General features: G+C 39.1%; 1 protein-coding gene across 2 annotated transcripts in view; it reads left to right on the top strand.

Annotated features, from left to right (window-relative positions):
- Positions 1–1,603: 1,603 nt before the first annotated feature.
- LOC109053859 (trichohyalin-like) overlaps positions 1,604–23,835 on the top strand; it is a 227,183-nt gene continuing 204,951 nt past the window's right edge. For both annotated transcript variants that reach the window (XM_042728648.1, XM_042728646.1), the window contains exon 1: positions 1,604–1,834. The gene's annotated coding sequence lies outside the window, so the exon portion shown is untranslated. The remainder of the gene's footprint in view (positions 1,835–23,835) is intronic.

The following is a 23,835-nucleotide window of genomic DNA, read 5'->3' as shown; positions in this document are numbered from 1 at the left end:
TCACGTTCACTGTGTACTTTTCTTGGTGGACCTCTAACAAATACTTTCCTTTTGCAAAAACATTGCTATGGTCTTCAGATATATCAAGACAAAAGGCAATATAAATAAATAAAATAAAATAAAAAAAATATATATAGAGAGAGAACATGCTTTAAGATTTTTTTTAGCATGCATGCTCTAAAACAACAATAAAAAACACACAAACATCATTGTTTGTTTTTAATTTCAACATTTATAAATGATAATAATGCAATAACAAAACATGAAATTAAATGGTAACTGACTCTAGGTCAATCAACGAACTTAATTCACCACAGAAGTGAAACTAGATCCAACATAAAACAGGACCCAAGTTTACCAGAGGGAAAAGTAATCATGCAAAACAACTATTTACAACAAAACAACATCAATAATACTAAAAAGCGTTAAAGCCGCTATTAATTCTTAATGACAGCTTTTTAAATGCCGCCATAAGTCCCTACACTTTGACTAAGCAAGCATACATAATGAAATTAATCAAGTGCAAGGGCTTATGGGTATATTACAGCTTCGGTTTTGTACTTGGTCATTATTTTAAAGATTAAAAGACTATTTTAAAAGACTTCATAATTGTTTAAACAAAATAAGTTCATAGATAGCTATTTGAGTTATGATTTTATAATGTTTAATTGTTTCACTATTGATAACAACATTTTTATTACCAGTGCTGGGTAGTAGCCTAACTGTACTCATGCTCATTTTAAACTGGCATTCATGAACCCCAGTTTGGGAAACCCTTGGATAATGTAATAGCTACACAATAATGTTGATAGCAAAGAACTGAATACATTTATAAAAAAAAAAAAAAAAAAAAAAAAAAAAAAGGAGAAGGAGAGGGGAAAGGAAGGAAAAAAGGAGAAAAGAAAAGAGAGCTGTATGTATAAAGTGAAGGGGAATGTACATTGTGATTTTTTTTTTCTCTTTCTCTTCCCACTATTGTAAAGAAAACATTGTTTAGTACTGGTTAATACTTGGATGGAAACCAGGTTGACCAGGTTTTTGGTTGCCTTGCCTCTCCGGTTTTTATTTATTTTTTTGTTTTCTCATTTTTTTCTCTTTGTACTTGCATAATAAAAATAATAATAATAATAATAAAAAAAAGAATACATTCATACATTTACATTTAGAAATATAAGTAATCAAACCCTTAAGAAAATTAACCATAGTTTTACCAATAAAAAAAATTAAAATAAAAACAGGATAAGGAAAAGTATAATTTAGATTTGACTTTAAATAAAAAAAAGAATTCAAATAATAATAATATTATATATATATATATATATATGTACAGTACGCTGTGGGTTATATTGCTGACTGTAATAAATCCAGAACAAAAGCTCGTGTTTATAAAGTGCGGCTACAGCTTTGCCTCTCTCTACACTCAAGGGATGAGGATCCTCAAACGTCATTCTCATCTGCTGCGGGCTCGTCGTGTTTGGCATGTTCCCATGGAGACCAGCACCTTTCTTTGGCAGGGTTCCGCCCACCTGGCCGCGGCTCTGACTGCGATTGGTCGTCAAAATCGGTGACAGGCGAGTTCTGAATGTTCATTGGCTCGCTGCGCTGTTTGTGACTGTGAGCAGGATGTGCACCGGTGGGTGAAGCGGGAGAGAGAGGCGGCGGAGCGGGCGTTTAGAAATGATGAGAAAGTAACAAAGTGCAGAGATTTCAGTCTTTTATATCGACTGTTGTCAAAACGTCTACAGCTTGGAGAAGATGAAATCTGCGTGAACAGTCATCAAATCACGAGACACGGGTGAAATGAGGCATTGTCTGTATAACTGCAGTGCAACAGGTAGAATTAACTTTATTAACTATTTGTTTATTCCGCCTCATAACCACTCAGACAGAAGCAAACACGTTGTATGAAAAAATACAATGATTTTGTTAGAAATATGTAGCAGAGTTACTGTTTAGATAATCAAAGCCTGCCAAAATAGGGAAAGATATTTCTCTAACACGCAAGACCCGCACGGGCCGTGTTTGTGTTTACTGGACGAACTTTTTTTTAGGCCAGAGTGCATTTAGATTAATTTAAAACACCTTTAAGAAGCTTGAAACATGTTTTCCCTTTAAATATAATCATTATGTTTTGTAAAGTCTTTTAAAGAAGCTGTATTAATTGCTTGTTTATTCAGTGTGTGGTGTAATTGCAATTATCACATTTAACAAGAGCTGCAAATGAAGCATAACTCATAAAGAGATGTTTTATTACTGTTCATATCTGAGACTACCGGGATGTTTCCATTAGGCTGTAGATTTTTCTTCTTCTTCATAATACTGAATTACTGCTAATCAGATTGCTGGAGTTTGTTAATGCAGTTGGTGTAATGTTTACAATCTTCTCATTAACTTAATAAGCAGATAAATGTTATTGATATGGAATGCAGAATGAATTTCCCTCTTGATCAGGTTTGCTTGCCTTAAATTTCCAGTCCAGAAATGGATATGATTGAAAAAGGAAATAAATAACAATTTACAAAAAGGTTATGTACAAATTTGCTAGCATTATTAGTTAACATGAATTTATGATGACCTAACATCAAGATAAAAAATAAAAAAAATAAAAAATAGCATGTTTATAATTTAAAAGGAGCAAAGTTTAACATAAAAAACCTTATTGTAAAATGTTACAGAATAAACATATAGGGTGGCAAATGTAAAATAAAGATGTTCATTAACTTTGAATAAAAAATTATTCATATTTAAGATTTATATCTTAAGATTTAAAATTTAAATAATTTTCATCCAAAGCAACTTACAAATGAGCACAACAGAAGCAATCAAAACCAAAAAAAGAGAGCAATAATATGTAAATGCTTGGATATATCTCAGTTTGCCTAATGCAGTACATTTAAACATTTTTTTTTATAATAAATAAAAGAAAACAAGTAGCTAGAATAGAGAATGTTAGTTTTAGAGGGTCTCTTTTAAAAAAAAAAAAAAAAAAGATAGAAAATTCGAAAGAATAGAAAAATAATTGAGAATGTTATTGAGAATTGAGAATTGAATTGAGAATTTTTTAAATAAAAAGAAAGCAAGTAGATAGAATAGAAAAAGAATACAGAATACTAGTGCTAGAGGGTCTTTTTTTAAATAAAAAGAAAGCAAGTATTGTAAAGAATACAAGTGTTAAAGGATCAGGTGTTTTTTTTTAAATACATAAATAAAAAGAAAACGAGTAGATAGAATAGGAATAGAATACAGAGTGCTAGTGTTAGAGGGTCAAGGATAGATGGAAGAGACGTGTTTTTAGCCATTTCTTGAAGATTCGGATTGAGTTGGACAGGTCATTCCACCACAAAGGAACAGTAAATGTTAAAGTCTGTGAAAGTGTTTTTGTGGCTTTTTGGGGTAGCACTTAGAATAGAGTAGAGTAGAATGCCTTGTTCACAAATTGCAGAATGCAAGCATCTAGACAGAACATAAGTCTGAAGTAGTGAATTAAGGTAAAGGGGTGCAGAGCCAGTGATTGTTTTGTAGGCTAGCATCAATGCCTTGAATTTTATGCGAGCAGCTATTGGTAGCCAGTGCAAATTGATGAACAGAGGTGTGACATGCACTCTTTTCACCTCATTAAAGACTAATCTTGCAGCAATTAGATACAATTTACAAAAAAAGGAACCAGCATTATTTTTTGTAAATTCTTATGTCTTTCTTTCTTTCTTTTTGCTAAAATTGACAAACTCGGGCCATTTTGTGTCACATGCTTTATTTTACTTCAGCGTCCCATATATATAAAGCACATCCTTTCTGATTCCACAGAGATATGAGTGTTACACTGCATCTTGATGATAGGTCATGGTTGCTCATGTTGTAGATGTTCTCGGTGCCATTTGTTTTCTCTACAATGATTTTGGTTTTTGGTGCATTTCTTTCCTAATACAAACCAGGTTGCATCAGCACAGACAGAGATCAGACCTTTTTGTCACAGTTGATGAGAACTCCAAGGTCTAACTGTCAGACTTCAAGCCATATATTTTCTCCATAATGTTCTTTTTTCCCTAAACCTTCCCTTTTCATGAAGAAGTCGCCTGGCTTTCTCATTAATTACAGCTGTGGTAGAAGATACAACTAGCTATTGTGATCTCAGGCAGCCAGACCTCGGTAAGTTTTGCAGCACATTGCCTAATTAGAACTGGTTACATGTGGAAAACAAAGGCAAAGTACGCTTGGGGATTGTGATATGTTATTAAAACCGTTTATTGCGGGGGCGGCTGGCTTTTAGGACAATGAGGGGGCCTATTGGAGATCTGAGGGACTTTAGCTGTCATCTGAGGCTGTGGTTCACTTACTTTTCTTTACTGCTGCTCGAGGGAATTTTTAGTTTGTGCACTACAGAGCTTTGTACTTCTGACCTTCATGTTGAATTTGTCTGTGCGCAGATGACCAGCCCCATTAAGGAGACAATGGATAATCCAGACCAGAGGAATGGTATTCTGTAATGCATGTACTTTCGAAGGAGACTATCTGCTGCTCCCAGTGTATTTTACGTACTGCAACTGTTAAGGCAGGAATTGTGAAAATAGGCCCTTTGAAATTGCTGTTGTTAAGTACTCAGTTAGATAGGGTAGATACTAGATAGGGTAGATAGGGTCATGCTTGTTAAATCAGGATTAAGGCCACAATTCACAGCAAATGCATCTTTGAAAATAATTCTGCTGTTCATGTGTGAAGACTGAACAGTGAAGGCATATCATGTCTGATATGAATGGCAGGAAATCTGATATTTTGAGGTACTTTGAAACTTTATTTCCACAGTGCATGGCTGCTAAAAGGTATTGTACCATAATGAAAGACTGACAGTTTGATCAGCACCTTTAACAGAATTAGTTTCTTTACATCAAAAAGCTTTTTGGGTTATGTTTTTTTATATCTCACATTTCCATTAAGTGGCCTTGCATTGAATATTTTTCAGATGCCCTTTTTCACCGGCGCATACCAGTCAGAAAGGAAAGAGTATTTGCCACGACATGAAAAGAGTAATTTCTTTACCTGCACTTGCTCTCAGCTCGTGTAAAAGTATTACTTATTCATTGGGTTCCTCCTCAACATTTAAAGAGGAGCTGTTTTTAAGATGAACCTGGCCGCTGATGACTGATGAAAGCGGGTGGTGTCATGTCATAGGTTCAGGGCTGCTGCTAAGGATTGTGGGAGACGATAATGCGCACATAGCTTTGATGAAAGATGATGAAAATTTCAGAGAGTAAAGGGCCCCACAGTGTCTTCCAGCTTCAGGAAATAATAAATGTCATCTTCATGCTTTAAGGAGCACTGGAGGTTCAAGTTCAAGCAAGACTTTATTTTAAGAATGCAGGTTTTAGTTGCATTTTTGGAAGTGTCCGAGAATATTTTTAACCTCTATGAAAGAGGTGCACAGTTTTAACATCCTAATTGTTGACTATTTATCTAGATTTTTTAATTGCGCTTATAAATTTCACTTAAAAGCATTTGCATTAGAAAAACTGTTTTATGTCATATTCTGATGATTCCATCTCATTTTAATCAAATGAAGCTACAAAACCTTCCTTTTTCTTCAGCAATAGAGCCTTGCGTGGTGAGCGTGCATACAGGCCACGGCGGTTGAGTGCATTACTTTTTGTACTTATTGTTTCAAATAAAATAATTGTAGATGCTAATTCCAGGTCTTTCTGAAGCTCTCCACAAGAGGCTCTTGGACAACTCGTCTGCTAATATTTTTCACTAGTCTGTCAGAAATCTTGTGAGGAGCACCTGGTCATGACCGGTTTATGGTGAAATTATGTTTTTTCCACTTCCAGATTATGGCCCCACCCAACAGTGCTCACTGGAACATTCAGAAGTATAGAAATCCTTCTATAACAGTGCCATCAGTAAGCTATGTTTTGCAACAATAAGGTTGTGACGGTCTTGAGAAAGCGCTTTGCTTATACCCATCATAAAATGTTTCTTGTGTGACACTTTGGTCATGAGACACCTTTATATAGGCCATCATTTGGGACTGAACCAGCTAATATTAATTTCCACTGACAAGGGGGAGGATTGCTTTATAATTACTGATAGAGTTCAGCTGGTGTCTTGGCTTTCCATGACTTTTTGCACTTCCCTTTCTTCATGTGTTCAATACTTTTTTCCTGTTTAATTCCACTTTATTACACAGAACTTAATTTCTGAGCTTATTTGTTTTGCTTACTTTATATGTATGGGTTACTTGGATTGTTACCGACATCTGGTAAAAAAGTTAATGTCAATAGCACCTTTAGAAATATATTTACTGACAAAAATGATGATGTGTTCCATACTTATTTTACTCGCTGTATATATAGTTTAATATAAATATATATATTTTTTGCATTGCCTGCTCGCAGTATATGCTGGGTGTTGCACCATTTATATTGAAAGCTTGATTGAACCAAAAAATTACAAAAAAATATTGTTTAAGCTTAGTATTTCAATAGTGGAACATGCTTATAGTTAATGTGATGGACAACATCTGTGGTTAATCTGCTAAGACATCTTTTGTGAACTTGAGGAGAACTGTTGTCATTTGCTTGCTGATGTCACCTTATTTTAATATTTAGAATCTAACACACTGGCATTTATTCATTTGAAAGTGTGGCTTAAGTTTGCTGTTTTGAGTGCCACTGTTTTTGTAATCCTTCTGATACCAAGTTTGCAGTTTACAATAAGTGTAAAATGTTGTTTTGACAGAGTTTGTAGTCTCACAGGATCTGTTGGGTGCTGTACCATCTAAATTGCAAGCTTAATTGAATCAAAAATGTATTCCAATTCTTAATTGTTGAAAAAAAAAAAAAAAAAAAAAAAAGAAAACAAATAAACCTGTAAATAGAACGTTTTGGTGCTTCATGAGTAGACCTAAAAATGCTAGTGCACACTTTATACTACATATAATGTATGTAGCTCTCGTTCAACACATTTTTCAAAAAATATTTTATTTGTTAACTATGAAAAACAAAATATATACTGTTTAAATTTGGATTTCGCAACTTTGTGGTTGTCAGGCATGAGTGGCACATGTTCATAGTTAAAGTGATGAACAACACCTGTGCTTATTTTGCTAGGACACCTGTGTAAACCTCAGAACTCTCATCATTTGTTTGCAGATGCCAGTTGATCCAGATATTCTGAATCAAATATATGGACATTTATACCTTTTTATGTGTGGCTTAAGTTTTTATTTTTGAGGGCCACAGTTTTTTGGTGTTTACAGTATTTGTGAAAGTTGTTTTGACACAGTCTTGTAATCTCCCTGTACACTAAGGCCTCTAGAGCAGATCATTTGCACTCTATTTTCTCTGTATGTTCAGCGTGGACAAAATAAATGCACATTTTCTCCAAACTCAGCTTCTCAGTCTTATAGCGAATAGAAACCACCATGACCCAGCCAGTCGCATTAAATGGCATTCTACTGTTTACAAGTAGCAGTTTACTCGCCATTACGCTTGTGTAAACAAGAGTGAGTGTGGATCATTGTAAAAACAGGGTCTGAGTGGCTGGGATTTTATAGGGCATATTCGCTTACCCTCTCTGACACTGAGAAAGCTTTATATAGACTTGTCCGATAAATAGTGTTTGTCCTCCCTGGTGTATTGTGGGAAGACGGTGGCGGGCAAGTGTATGGAATCTCTGATACGTCAAAGGACAGGTTGGATGATTTAGTAGACGTGTAGGAACCCGCACAGACAAATGAGCCTATAGACACAATTTACAGAGACAGGTTGGGCTTTGTCTTTGAGACATACAAGTGGTGTTGTGATGGTCTGAGAAGCCATTCATCTACTTTGAAAGGATGCTCCCTGAAGTAGGCCTATGGCTTAATACCTTGACAAGCGCTTTAAAGACGTACCTCTTTGTCAGTCTCTGCAAACGTCTCGCCATCCATGCTTGCATGCAGTGCACTATGGGAGCTGTGGGGGTATTAGGAGCCGGGAAAGATGAAGAGATGTCTGTCTGTGGTCTGTTTGACGTTACAGACCGCATGCACTTGCTGATACTTGATCTGATGTTAATGTGCCGCTCTGTGAGAGTGAGCGCAAGAGAGGGAGAGAGCGAGTAACGGAGGGGGAGATGGGCAGATAATCCCGTCTGCCTGATGAGATTGAAGGCTTGGATTGATTGATCGCCTAATCATAGGAGGAAATGGGCCTGAAAATGAATGGGACTCTGCCCTTGGCTTGCCGGGGAGCCGAGATGCTGGATCACAGGGGATGTTAGCTGCAATTCTACATGGCCTTAATGTGCACGGGACCTGATTTCATTTGCGTCTGATATACAGTTATACGATCCCCACTAAATGATCAAATATAAAAAGCAAGAGGGGGAGCCAGGGAAAGGGTGTAAATCAAGGCTTTATTGCTGGAATATTACTTTTTCATGCCATCTGAAATTGATGCTCGCAGGAAGGTGAACGAATGAAAATCCAATACGAATTAGCACCAGTGGAAGCGGGAAAGAGGAAAAGGAAGCCGAAAAAGAGATGACGAAGATATGAAATACTAGTTAAGGGTACAAGTGTTAGATGATTAGGTTCACATTATCAGCCCGGTGCCTCGCAAATTTGTTTTGAGAAATTTCCTCACAACTGGGAGGTAGGATCTTGTGCCATCATGAGATAACGGGTGGGACTCTCTCACTTTCAGTGGTTCCTGAGGTTTCCGCTGCATCTGAGCATGTAACCTAGAGCTATTCTTCACCTTACTAAGGTAAACTTCATCTCGGAGGGATCTCCGCTGGTGGGCTCAGCTTTGCATGAACCCCAGCCCTTGGTGGGGCCAGTAAATGAGACAGGCCTGTCACATCCTTTCGGTCTCCAAATCTTGCTGGTGAAGAGGTGCATGGACTGAGCATTTATCTCTATTTCCACCTGAAGCCCGACAGAGCGGCAATAATACTGGCATGTCCGTCCATGCCAAATAGTATTCTTAAACCCAAAAGACAGCAGCCCTTTTGTGATTGGAGCGTGAGCGTAATTAGGGTAAATTTAGCGCTTAGCTGCCATTTGTAAGTGGAGGTGCCATGGCAGATCAGGGGCGGTATGTGACTAATGAGATGATGTGTGTTATCACCAGCAGTCTCGTAAACAGGGAGGTCATTTGGTGTGCCAGCCCAATTGTGGATATGTGAATCTTATTTGACAGAGAACGATGACCCAAACCGCCCCCTCCTGGCTTGTCCCATTGGATCAGTGGCTGTCACAGAGCTGAAGATGATTTCTACTCGCTGGACACACTCTGAGCTGGCAGGAAAGGCTTCAGTTAAGCTCTCTTTCTTTTCACGCCATCCGTTTTTCACTGAATGCTGTCAGTGACTAAGACTATATCGTGGTTAGAGTGTATTTTGCCACGCTCAAGTGGGTTGTTTTTCCATTATTTTGATTAATTTATGGCCTTTTTGCACTTTTATTAGAGAGGATAGACCAGGGATAGGCAATGTCGGTCCTGGAGTGCCGATGACCTTCAGAGTTTAACTCCAACCCTAATCAAACACCCCTGAAGAAGCTAATTAAGGTCTTCAGGATTACTAGGGCTACAGGCAGGTGAGTTTTTTTTTTTCAGGGTTGGAGCTAAACTCTGCAGTACATTGGCACTCCAGGACTGACGTTGCCTATCCCTGGGATAGACAGCCCTCAGGGATCGATATGTGACATAAGCCAGGCTTGAACCTTGCACATTGGCATTTATATGTTCAAGGCAATAATCAACATAGACATTGAGGGGGACATTTTACCCCCAGTATTCAGATGATCATTTCAGTGACTAATTCAGAACTTTTACATTCGGTCCAACCCAGTTCAGAATATTTGGTCATTATGTTGTGCTCAATTACTTTTTTAGAATGCCATTTGTGGGTTTCAGGTAGGCCAGATAAAACTCACTTCTGGTAGTTGACTCCCTGGTAGATGGTGGGTGATTCTCCTCTCTGTCTCCTCCTAGAGGAAGGTGTCTGGGCTGCAGATCTGGGCAGGTTTCCAGTCTGCATATGCTTTGGAGTCAGCAGAGGGCGAGACAGAGACTTTGTAAGGGCTCAGCGTGCCTGCTGAAGGAGAGGGAGCTCACTGATCAATAGAATTGATCATGAAGTCAATACCCCAGTTTATATCCCTCTCTGTTTACTCCCACCCGGCTGTTGGCGTGTTAAACCGAGCGTGCTCTAAGCAGTCACCCTCGGGACCCTTTATAAGCTGCCCTCGCACCCACCATTGATTGACACACAACAAGCAGCGGGTCGACAAGTGTCGACATTCCGTTGGCCAGATTCTATTTCCAAATTCCAGCGGAAGATCAAGACGAGATGGCTTCGCATATCCCAGCAGCTCCACAAGGTTTCAACAAGCATTCACACGTCCTAGTGGTGCTGAGTTTCTGATTAGCCTGGCTCAAAGAATCTCCGAATGCAACATTTAATCAGTTTTGGGATTGATTTATTTTCAAGGCCAAGAACGGATGACCTCAGTCTTACTCAAAATGATTTCTCTTACATTTTCCTGGTCGCTATTAACAGGAATCTCAACTGTTCTGTACATCTTACATCCAGAAAAATAGCTTTGTTCATTTATTTGTAAAAACTCAATATGTCGTGTTTGAATTTTAAAGGTAATTCCAAGTATATTTTTAATGATATACTCTACATAGTTTCACGCTGCCAGCTGATTTCACCCTCTTTGTATGTAGACCTTGGGCTTTGCTCATGCAATATAATGAGAAAGATAATTGAGATATCAAAACATTGTGTTTGGAGAGTCTATTCACTTCAATTTTCCATTAGCACAAGCTCTGCTCTGTAAAGTGAGTTGACAGTAATCGTGAAACAGTGAATTATAACTATGACACTTGACAGAAAAGTTAAATGACTGTTTTCGTGCTGGATTGTTCCAATAGGACCAGAGTTCTCTTGAGAGTGACTGCTTTTCTCTGTCTCTCTCCCTATTAGCCCAAGTTTTCTCTCCCTCCCGTCCCTTTCCCACCCCTCCCTTTCCAAAAACACTGACTCTGAAGAGCCTACAGTGATTTAATCTTCACGTGATTTGAATTCGCTTGACCTGATACAGACAACACTAATTACAAAACCAAATCAGCTCTTTAATACAGTGCTGTACATATTTGTGAATATTTGGCACTTTGACGCAGTGCAGAGCTGCTACTGTGATAAGAGCTTAGTTGATGTCTAGCTCACCCTATTTGCCTGTAGGGTTGAACGACATAGCCTTTTTAGGGCCAGAGTTTAATTGGTGCCAGGTTGTCTTTGGCATTTCGAAGCGCAGTTGTACTTACCGAGTCAACGTTGCCTCTCCGTGTCTGTTTGCTTGACAGCTCAAGATGTGGTCACTTGGGATTGGAATCATGACGAATTAAATGATTCTGATTCCAGTTCCTTTTAACAATCACTACTAATTAAGGGTTCCATAAAGTATTATTTTAGTACATTTGAGGAATAAATATTCGGAATGAATAAATATTTGTAACAAAAGACACTAGATATGCCACTGGAAAACAGTGAGATAATTTAAATAGTCTATATATTTATATATGTTTACATTTTTAATGACTTTTGACAGTCTTTTTAGAATTATTAGATACATTCAGGATTTGGATTCAGTATTAATTATAAATGACATAATAACTATACTATATTTTATTCATTTAAAAAAAAAACACTACTAACAAAATGTGTATCTCAAGCTTTATGTGATGAACAACTAGTCAGTAACTATACACTGATTACACAGTCTCACAGTCCGTTGTATGTGTTTGATTCACTAAAAAGAACTGACTCAATAGAACTGACTTAATAGAGTCATTCATTCAGGAGCCAACCTACACTGTTTGCACTGTATGTATTTGATTAATTAAAAGGAACGGACTGAGTAGATTCATTCATTTGGGAGTCTAAAAACACTGGTTGTGCTGTATGTTTTTGATTTACCGAAAAGAACCGACTCATTAAAGTCATTCATTCTGTAACCCAACTGCACTGGTCTCGCTCTCTGTTTTGCATTGCAGATTCATTAGTGGTGCTGTAACGCCACTGAATAAACAGTGCAGGAAACTCTGCCAGAATATTTCACTATGGTGTTCTGTTTGCATTGACAGAAGAATGCACATGCAAAAATTGCCAACTGAACTGAATGTTTTTTTTGTTTGTTTCTGGTATTTTTAAAAACAATGGTTCTGTTTAAATATGTGGGCAGCAACTGCTTTTGAGAGACCGATGGTAGTGTGAAGCCAGCATTCACTACCTAACCCAACCCAGCCTCTTTAAACCCACCAGCCATCTTGCTTTCTGTTTAATGCATCATTTACTGCCCGTAAACAGTTTGTGTAAAGGTGTTTATAGATGATTCGTGAGCACCCCTCACCCCACTTGTCCTCCAAAAGTGTTGGCCTGAGTTACACAACTTTGACAGGGGCTCAGTAAGGGTAGGACGGGCTAGACTGTGGTGGTGGTGGAGGTGGTTTTGGGGTCTGAACACATAAAAGCTTCACGCTCAGCTGGGGCCATCTGCCTTCCAGCTTCTGAATTACTCCACACAGCATGGCACCGACTGCAAACGAGAGTGTGAGTTCATTATGGTATGCCGCATGTGTTTTTTAGCACCCTTTTTTGGCTGGGCATCAGATAAAAGTCATACGGCACTGGGCAGAATAACAGAAGATGTGGAGGCCCTTCTGTAAAATTGACTTTAATCTTTTTGCCTTTTCCATGTCACCTCCAAACATGTGGAGTCTGATATGATAATAATGTGAACCTGTCCTGGGTATTAGAGTTAAGCTGGCTGATTAGGCCACACATCGATTAGTCTGTCACTCAGTACTGACCGCACAGGTTGAGAAATGCAGTGCCGCTCTGAGGGACAAGGACACACACACACAAACATACACATACACACCTTTTATGCATTTCAGAGGGAACAAGGATATTTATCAGACAGACCTTCCATTTATTCTCATTTCTGTTTAAACTGTTGGTGTGGGTGTTAATGCTTGTGAAACAGACAGCAATGTTTTTCTGATAAATTCTTTTTTTTCTTTTGGAACTTGGGAAATAAGAATTGGAGGTAGTTTTTGTCTAGAGACTGAGTGTAATTGAATTATAGGAATAGTTCACCTAAAAGTGTAAATTGCCATCATTTATTCACCTCAAGTCACTGGGAAACTGATAGATAGAACGATAGACTCTGCACGTGTACATATATATATATATATATATATATATATATATATATATATATATATATATATATATATATATATTATATATATATGTACACACACACACACACACACACACACACACACAAGTATAAATATATATATAGATCTTACAATTTTTATTGGTAAAAAAAATATAGAGATATGAATACAGAATAAAAATGGTAGTGCACATTAATATCTCAAGGCTTAATCAACTGTGTGTCTTTCTGTGACCTTTAAGGTGATAGATCACATTTAGGGATTCCTTTGAGGCTAAGAGATTTTTTTTGGACCCATTTTACCCATATACATTGACCTGACTGTGTGGAGAAAGTGTGAGAGACAGAAAAACAGAAAGAAAGAGAGCAGTAAAGGTTATAACCCAGCTCTTGTCTGAACAGTCTGAGGCCTTTAATCCAGGAACAAAGTAATTAAAGTCCACCTTTGCAGAAAAGGCCAATTAAAGTGGACCGCACGTCTCAGAAATGTGGGCATTTGCTGGAGAAGGTGAACCCTTTTATCAATGCAGTGGGAATCTTCACCCTGCTGCTCATGCTATCCTTGAAAGCACACCAACATTCTGCCATTTACACGCTAAGAACATGTGCTGCTGTATCCCTCTTCTGTAACTGGTGAAAACTAGAACTGAATTTGTGCTCTGTGCTCTGAATTTGTGCTCTGCATTTAACACATCCAAGTGCACACACACAGTAGTGCACACACACACCATGAACACCCACCCGGAGCAGTGGGCAGCCATATTGCTGCGGCGCCCGGGGAGCAGTTGGGGGTTTGGTGCCTTGCTCAAGGGTCTCACCTCAGTTGTGGTATTGAGGATGGAAGAGAGCGCTGGTTATTCACTCCCCCACGACAGCTCCTGCCAGACCTGAGACTCGAACCCACAACCTTCGGGTACAAGTCCGACTCTCTAACCATAAGGCCTTGACTGCCCCACTATCCACATAGCTTCCTGTTCTTTTCTTGTTTTTTTTTTTTTTTTTGTTTTTTTGGCCCTTTCAATTGTGAGTTGAATAATTTTGTGCTTTATATCAGCTGAGTTGCTGCTTAGATTTTATTCCAAATCAGTCATTTTTAAATTTCTGTCTGGTTAGTGTTGTCTATGTAGACAGTTGTTAGTAGTGCAGCTTATTTGGCTTTGGAACAGATCTAAGATTTTACATGGTTTATTAACCTGTTAGCCAGCACCCCCCATTATGGGACTCACAGCTGAAAGTGCCCTACCGAACTTAAAATTGTAACAGTTCCTTACTTCAGTGTGTTACACACATAATTTTGGTGTCTTTGGAAAGAAGACCCTTTGGGCTTTACTTTTTATCAACCAGAGTTGATAATGCTCAAAAATATTAAAAGTTATAGACACTGAAGTGTCTTGAAATTTTTTTTACCACACTGATTTTATTTGATATAAAAATACATGAAATCAGTCCTGGAGCAATCTAGAAAAGTAATGGGTTGAAAGTCTCATGAGTTTATATTTCAAATCTGAAGAAAATACTATTAAAAAAATTTGTTTCCTGCAACTATTTTTTGATACTATGTCTGGTCCCCCCACCCCCCCAAATATAAAAAATATAACTGTATTGAAGGGTTCTTCAAACTATTTTAGTCATTAAACATACCACTGCATAGTTTTTTTTCAATTATAAAACAATAGACAGAAACTTAGACATCATTTAAGTGATTTATTTGAGCACTAGAAAAATAAAATAAGAATAATTTGAGTAAGAAAAATAAGTAAATAAAAGAAAAAAAATATATAGTAAATTACAGTACATCCTGAGATTGCTAAAAAATGCATCATTTACAGTGATTTCTGTTCATATAGTCAATTATAACGTGTTGATGTGCTGATGGCCAGTTATAGAGATGGTAATCATACAAATGCACCATAAAGTCAATAATCACACTCTATTCATATAGGCAGCGTTCACATTGATAGCTTTGATTACACAGTAATAGCATGCTGATTTGCGCTCAAACAGATGGTTATCATGCAGATACAGGCACATTCCCCATAAAATACACTCACACATATATGAAAAATGTAAAAAAAAAAAAAAGAAAAACCCGATCGCTATGTTATGCCTCCATCAGATGACAGGTGCGTCACAGCGCATCACGACCCATCACAAGAGAGCACCAGAATTCAAAAAAACAATCTTCCGCCTATCTTTCACTTTTTTTGTGTTTGTGACACTGTACGCTACAAAACCATGCCGTTTTTTTACTACCAAGACGCAGTTTCTGAGCGTGAGTTATTCCATAACGGACACAAACAATTCTGTCCCTGAAGAACTGAAACGTAAACAAAGGAATTATCATCCACATTACAAAGTTACTGCTTTGTTGGACTAAACATGCTCTATGAGATGTCGTTCAGTGGACCCTTACCTTCCTAACTAAACTGGGATTTACAGCTGTGGATGTGTTTATGACTCGTTATTATGACGAATCTGGTATGTACTGCATTTTCTTCTTCATGTTTTGATGTACACAAATTTAGCAAATACATTCTGTATAAGCTTTCCATTGAAAAACAGCGATCTGTCATCGATGCTTGAGGCTTAGATCTTTATAATGATATATAGTTTGTCAAGATTAAATTTGTCCCATTTCATTTAATCTATTCGTAAACATTGACACGTGCAAACAAGGGGAGTTCAGTGTGCCTGCATACAGGTGCATGTTAACAGGTTAAAAGGGCACACTGTAAAACAGTAGATTTTCAAATTTGTAAATAAAGATTATTAGGATATGTTTTACGAACAAATACAATACTCTTTCAGTTTTTCTACTTCAAAGTTTCACATTTAATTTGTGTTACTTGCCCTTGATCGGTTTACCCAATGATCAAAGTTGGCCACCTGAGATTCTCTGCACGACGGATGCCCTGAGAGGGCTCCTCCGAGGCGATGAAACAGAAAACACAGAGGGAAACACGCTGGGGTTCAAAACAGACTGAGGACCAGAGCGCACAGTCCACCTTTACCCAGTATCCTGCTAGCCAACGTCCAGTCACTTGAGAACAAGATGGATGATCTCAGAGCAAGGATAAGATTCCATCGGGACATAAGGGACTGCAACATAATCTGCTTAACAGAAACATCTGATATCTTATATGTTATTCGGATGGACAGGACTGCAGAGGCTGGCAAAACAAGAGGTGGCGGGGTCTGTTTCATGGTCAACAATAAATGGTGCGACCCCAGGAACATCACCATTCTGTCGCGTTCCTGTTCGCCTCATTTGGAGCATCTGACAATCTTGTGCTGGTTTTTCTATTTGCCTCTTGAGTTTACAGCGGTCATCGCCATGGCTGTTTACATTCCACCTCAAGCGGACACAGAAATGGCCCTGTCTAAGCTCCATGATGTGCTTAGTGTCTGCTTAAACAACCATCCGGATGCTGCCATCATTGTGAGTAAAGCCAGTCTTAGACATGTAATGCCAAACTTGTACCAGCACATTTCCTGCCCAACCAGAGGGAGGAATACATTGGACCAGTGCTATTCTCAGTTAAGGAATGGCTATAAAGCCAGCTCGCTACCGGGTTTTGGAAGATCCGACCATACCGCCATCTTCCTCATACCGGAATACAAACAAAAGCTCGTGCAGGTAGCTCCAGAGAGGCGGGTGGTGAAACGCTGGTCCGCCCAATCAGAAGCTGCGCTACAGGACACGCTCGATGACGTGACGTCTCATTTCCAACTGAACGACTCCAGGCGCATGTGGCAGGGACTGAGAACTATCAGTTCTTTTAAAAGTAAACCCTCCATTGCGGTGAGTGCTGACTCTTTACTGGCCAACGAGCTGAACACCTTTTATGCACGTTTTGAAGCAAACTGCTCTGGTGATATCAACAGTCTGCCGATGTGCACAGAGGAAAATAACAGCTACGTCAGTGACACGTGCGCAATCACTGTATCGGAGGATGAAGTTCGTCGAGCTCTGAAGCGTGTGAACATCAGGAAAGCAGCTGGCCCAGACGGGATTTCCGGTCGTGTATTAAGTTCATGCGCTGATCAGCTGGCTGGATTGTTTACGTCCATCTTAAATGAGTCCCTTGCTCAGTCAGTCGTCCCTGCATGCTTTAAAAAATCTATCATCGTTCCTGTACCAAAAAGCAACAGTCCATCTTGCCTAAATGATTATCGACGAGTGGCACTCACATCACTAATTATAAAGGTTTTTGAGAGGCTTATCAAGAACACCATCTGCTCCTCTATCCCTAACAACATTGACCCACTCCAGTTCACCTATCGCCCTAATAGGTCTACTGAGGATGCTGTGTCCCATCTCCTGTACACCACTCTCACCCACACCGACAGCAATAAAGGGAACTATGTGAGGCTGCTGTCTCCAATCTGGTCTCCAAGCTCGGAAACCTCGGACTGAATGTCCCACTCTGTGACTGGGTTCTTGATTTCCTATCATGCAGACCTCAGGTAGTGAGGGTGGGTCAGACCACCTCCAACATCATCACCCTGAGTACAGGAGCCCCACAAGGATGTGTTTTTAGCCCACTGCTCTACTCGCTCTACACATATGACTGTGTGTCCACAAGTTTGCGGATGATACAGTGGTGATGGGCCTCATCTCCAACAACGAGGCTGCCTACATTGATGAGGTAAAGAGTCTGACGTCATGGTGCCAAACAAACTGTCTCTTTCTGAATGTCAGCAAAACCAAGGAGCTGGTTGTGGACTTCAGGAGGAGGCAGCAGCGGATCTACACCCCACTCATCATTAACGGGACCCCAATGGAGAGAGTGAGCAGCTTCAAATACCTTGGTGTACACATTTCCGATGACCTGACTTGGACTAACCACATTCAAGCTCAAGTTAAAAAAGCCAGACAACTACTGTACCATCTGAGACTCCTGAGAAAATTCAAGGTTTGCCCTAGAATCCTGAAAACTTTCTATATCGGGGCTATAGAAAGTATATCATGGTATGGAAACAGCTCAGCCCAGGATCGTAAAGCCCTGCAAAGAGTAGTGCGCTCCACTGAGCGCATCTCCAGAACATCTCTCCCCTCTCTGCAAGACATCCACACCAGGAGATGTAAATCTAGGGGTGTTTAGATCCTTAAAGACCCCACCCACCCTGGAAATCCACTGTTTCATCTGCTACAGTCAGGCAGACACTTCCGCAGCCTGATGGCAAAAACGGAGAGGCTCAGGAGGAGACCTACATTTCACTGCTTGTTGTATGTCATATAACTTGTACGTGACAAATAAAATCTTGTTGTAGCAAATTCTGAGTGATTTTTTTTTATTTGCTTAAAATTATTCATTCATTTATTCACCAAATATTCATGAATTTGTTAATTGAATCATTAAGCCCTTTCACACAGTATTACCACTAAATTACCGTAAAATTACCAGAACGACTTTACCATTAAATAAAAAAATGCGCTGTTCACACAGGCAATGACGTTCCGTCTTTTTTTTCCAGTAAAGCACCATTCACAGATCTGTTTCAAATTCCGTAAATTCTGTGATATCATTAACCAAAAATGACCTCTAATCGGTTGCGCCTTCATACGTTCACATTCATACAGTCCTTTTGGCCCAGGGACATCACATTACACACCACTTCAAACCAAACTGCACAGCGTAGAGTAAATGTGTCATCTGCGTCAAAATGTTATTATTGGCCAAGAACCATTGAATTTTGAATTTCAGTGGCTCTGGATTGGCCCAGAGTAGATCTTACGTTACCGCGTTCTGATCTCGTATCTGCTCATACTGGTAATCTTCATTCTGCGTTTACACACAGCAGAATTCCTGCAATTTACTGGTAATGTTACAGCTTCTCATACTGGTAAATTGCTGGTATTTTTAAACAGGTCCTGTTCACATATGATCTCTTTACGGCAATTTACCAGTAATTTTCCAGAAGGGGCTATTTACTCACCCTCATGTTCCAAACCTGTATGACTTTCTTTTGTGAAAAATACAGACAAAAGAAGATATTTTCAATTTATGTCCCCGTATTTTGTTGTCCACACAATGATAATCAGTGTTGTGTTTGGCCCTGTTGACTTTCATTGTATGAGCAAAATCAGTTGACACTCTTTCGAAATAAGAAAGTCATGCAGCTTTGCCAATGCCAAACATTTCATAAATGTCAGTGGAAAAGTTTGACTGAGTGTAGTAAGTTCAGGGTGGATGATGTCAGCACAGCTACTGTAGTGTTATTAGATAAGACATAGCTTAGGTTAGGCAAACAGGCCTGACTTAAGGCTCTAATGTGGAATATTCTGGAACAGTGCCTGATGTTGGTTGCTGTGCCAGGCCTCTGTCCTTAAATCCTTCTCCAAATATTGGGAGCGTTAAGAGCGCTGGGGTTGTGTGGCGTTACAGTGATGAAAGAGCCAGCAAAGCAAAGCAAACAGCCTTAAATGCAGCCACAGTTCTATCAGATTATGTTTACTTAACCTCTGAGCATCTATTAATCTGTTCCCAAACTCTCTGGTTACAGTGAGCGATGGGCACCCCTGCCATCGGTCTCCGGTACAACTGGCCCCAGCTGCTCCCCAGCTGTGCTCTCTGGGTTTTAGCCTGCTAAAGTAGCCCCATCCAACACCCCGGCCTCGTTCACATCAGCCCATCAAATACATCTGTAGCGCATTCACCTCACAAGGCTACATTAAAGGGTCCTGCGTTTACCCAGAAGTCACCCGACACATGATGCACACACATTTCTTTGCCTTCTCCAGGCTAATGTATTCACCGGGGAGTTCTTAAGGATGATGGATAAGTTGTTTGAGCTGTTGGGCTGATTGTCAGCTTAATATGTGTGCATTGAGTGCCGCTTTGCTTTGTTAATTTGTTTTGGCTAAAACTCTGATAAATATACAGGAGGGATGAGGGTTGAAGTCTAGTGCATGTTTGAATCATTGTGTATGTGTGTGTAAGACAGATTAGGAACGCTGCAGCTCTCCTCTATGGAGGGATGAATGCTGTTTGTGCTGTCAGGCCCAGCAGTCAGCATTCAGCAGGTTGCCACTGTCAAACACTAAATCCACGGCGGGGACCCTCTCTTCGCCTCTGTCCTTTCTCCCTGTAGATGGTCTCTTAGTCCTGCTACAGATCCTCAAAAACATACACACACCCACATACGCCAGTCTAAAGAGGCCACATCACACCTTGAACTCCCTACTCCTTTTGACAGTCTCAAACAGAACCACTGGTGGTCTTGCTCTACTCAGTGTCAGCCTTCTTCACACACAGAAGTTAATCGATAGTGTTCTGGCAAAAGGCCTATTAATATTCATAGAAATTGTGGAAGATAGTTTGACCAAAGCTGTTTAATCAAGCAGTAAGCTGTTCCTAGTGCTAGGCTCAGAAGTCTTCATTAGGCTTAAAATCTTTAGAAAAGAAAAAAGTTTGCTGGAATTTAGTTTAGATAAAAATGTACTGGACTTTTGGGTGCAAAACTCTAAACAAAACATGCTAAAAATGGTCAGATTTACCATAAAAAAGTAATTTTGCAAATACACTACAGTAAATGGTGTTCTCCAACACTCCCATCTACTGTTGGTTTGACAAAACAATTTTGTCAAACTGAATTATTTTCTTTTTTTTCTGTGAAACACAAAAAAAGATATGAGGAATGTTTCAACTGGTTTTGTCCTTTAGGTTCAAGTGACTTTAATTGTATAGACAAACATACTAAGATGTTTTCAAAATATCTTCAGAATAAGGTTCGGAATAGTCACAGAATTGTTTTTTTTTTTTTTTTACTATTAACATACTCAATAAAACTAAATAAAACAAAAAAGAATAAACTAGTCATCACTCTTAACAGACTGTAGACCATTAAATTACACCAAAGAGTATAGAATACCTTAGACGTGTAACTTGTATAATTTTGAACGGGGAAAAATGTCATTTTCAATATGTACGCTCTTCCGAAGGAAGCCCTGTTTTCTGAATAGCCTTAAAAATATTCTTCTTTTAAATGTGATTTGAGCAAAAGAACTAGAGACCTGTGTGTGGGAATAAGGGTGTACTCACACTATGCAATCTTAACCATGCCCAAGCGCATTTGACCCCCAAAGCCCCATTCATTTGAATAGTGTGATTGCTCTGTGCCGTGCTCGGGCACAGTTCGCTTAGCTGTCCCTGGCTCGGTTAGAAGAGGTGGGCCAGAGTGTGGTTCACATGTAGTGTGACTCTAACTGTGCTGGAGCACGGAACTTCTGATACCTGCAGCACGATTGCATATATACAGTATATTGTGAGAGGGCCATGTGTCACCGCGTCCCAAACGACTCAAAATAATAAACCACAAAGTTAACAAAATGATGCTCTCCACTGTGCTGAGCGAGAGCACTTCTCTGCTGTCTTCACGTGCTATCAGAAACTTCCTGTTTCCTTCTTATGAAGTCATGATTATGAGCATGTTCAGAGCCAGTGAGCAAAGGGCTTTCATAATAATAATAATTATAAACTGCATTAATGCGCAATAATATAATTGTTGGTGTTAAGTAATTAATGCGTTAACATGATAATAACATGTTAACTTGCCCAGTATCCTAATATCTAATATTACCTAATATCGTATTGACTATTGACAAAGACATCTGCTATCATCGATATCTCTGACTATCGTCAGTAAACGATACTATCGTCTATCGGCACAACCCTAAAAGAACCAACATTTATGAGACAGTTGTCAGATAAAGAGACAGGAGCTGCACTTGCATACTCAAATGTTGTGTTATAGAAGCCAAATAGACTTTTGGACAAATCATCACAGTGTGTGTATGGAAGGGCATAAATGAAGACGGCATATAAATGAAACTGTGTTTTAGAGGATAGAGACTAGAGGTGGATGGTAAAACAGGAGAGAAATACACCTGTAGATCATACTTAATAATGAATAAGACAGGTCTTTACAAAATTTCACATCATAAAAGCTGCTCTTTAGTTGCTTCTTTATGTGTTCACCAGGATTACATGCAGTGAACTGCTGGGAGACTGACCGCACTGGGACTCTCCGTCAAGACTCATAGAATGGTTTCTTGTAACATGTGGAAACTCAAGCTGTGTTATCCAGTAATTGAGGCTTCCTGCAAAAGCTGTTCCGTAAGCAGTATGGGAGGCCATTTTCAAGGCTGCTGCAGTAAGCTGTTTAAAGGGGTAGTCCCCTTAGAAATCTACATTCTGGGATCATTTATTCATTTTAATGTCATTCCAAACCTGCATGGCTTGCTTTCTTCCATGGGACACAAAATTAGATATTTTTAAGAATGTTCATGCTGTTCACTTAAATACAATGAAAGTGGATGGAGGCTAAGCTCCAAAAGGACAAAAAGCATCATAGAAAGTCAGAATAAGGTGTGTTGGGATTCAGAGGCTGCATCCTTAGAAGGACGCAGACTTAAAATCCATGTTTTCGAAGGCCATGAAGGTCAGACCAAGTGTTGTTAAATGGGATGGTTTAGCCTACGAAGGATTTCTCTTGTCACCTAGCAACTATGGCAGCTGCCGTTGACAAGCAACAATAATGTTTATACTGGACTTTTTTTTAAGTTATATTCAAAAGGTTCACAGCCTGAGTAAATATCTTCACCTTGATCCAGTTATGTACATTTTTAGATAGACAACATTTAAACTGCTTTTCTTTTTGTTTACATATTCTATACATGAAAAATTCAATTAAGTTAAAAAAGTAAAATAAAATAGAAAATTCTGTTGTCACCAGGGGCGCAATGAACCTGGGGCCACAAAGAATCTATCTGCTCAATCCTTCATTGCCCGGGAAATGAAGGACACATTTCGAGGCTGCAGGACACATTATACAGCCTTCGTTTGCACTGTTGTGACACATTCAGTCTTCAAATGCAGCCTTCAAAGGATGCAGCCTCTGCATCGGGACTCAGCTATACACAATATTCCAAGTCTTCCAAGGCATATGATGGCTTTGTGTAAAGGAAAGACTAAAATTTATGCTATTATTCAAATATATAAATAAATACATCCGTGGTCACCATTCACTTTTATTGTTTAGTTCTCTTGTAAATGCTTATCTTTTAAAACATACAAAGTCGAGATGGATTTTAGTTAACATTTACCTGCAATGAGATTTACTACATATAATGGAAAACTGTATTCATTTTTTAAACATCTCAACAAAATCCTACTAATGAGAAAACATTTACTGTCTCTTTAAATGGTTTCTTCCTCAGGCTGTTCTACAGTCCCTCAAAACTTCCACCAAACTTGCCACTTCAATCTTGTGCTTGTCTCATATTCTGATTTTATTTTTATCACACTAACTTTTAACTTCCTGCTGTTTTGTGTATTGTTCAGTTCTTCTTCTTTCCTGTCTTTCTGTCTCCCTGTCTCCCCGCTCAGTTAGCATTGAACTGATACATCCTTTTGAAAAGGTATTGATGCTGCTTTGTTGAGATGTGCGCAGTGCAATGCAATGGCCCTGCTTTTTATTGCCTGCTGCATACTAATCCCAGAGCTGGGGGTGTAAAATGACACCTGCAGGGTGCAGTGTGTACAAGTGTGTGTGTGTGTGTGTATGTGAGACAGAGCGCTGCACACCCACATGAAAGTACTGCC

This window comes from Cyprinus carpio, chromosome B7 (genome assembly GCF_018340385.1).
Source record: "Cyprinus carpio isolate SPL01 chromosome B7, ASM1834038v1, whole genome shotgun sequence".
In the NCBI taxonomy this organism is placed as follows: Eukaryota; Metazoa; Chordata; class Actinopteri; order Cypriniformes; family Cyprinidae; genus Cyprinus; species Cyprinus carpio.
Note: the sequence above shows the minus strand (reverse complement) of the source record. Positions and strands in the feature narration are given on the sequence as shown.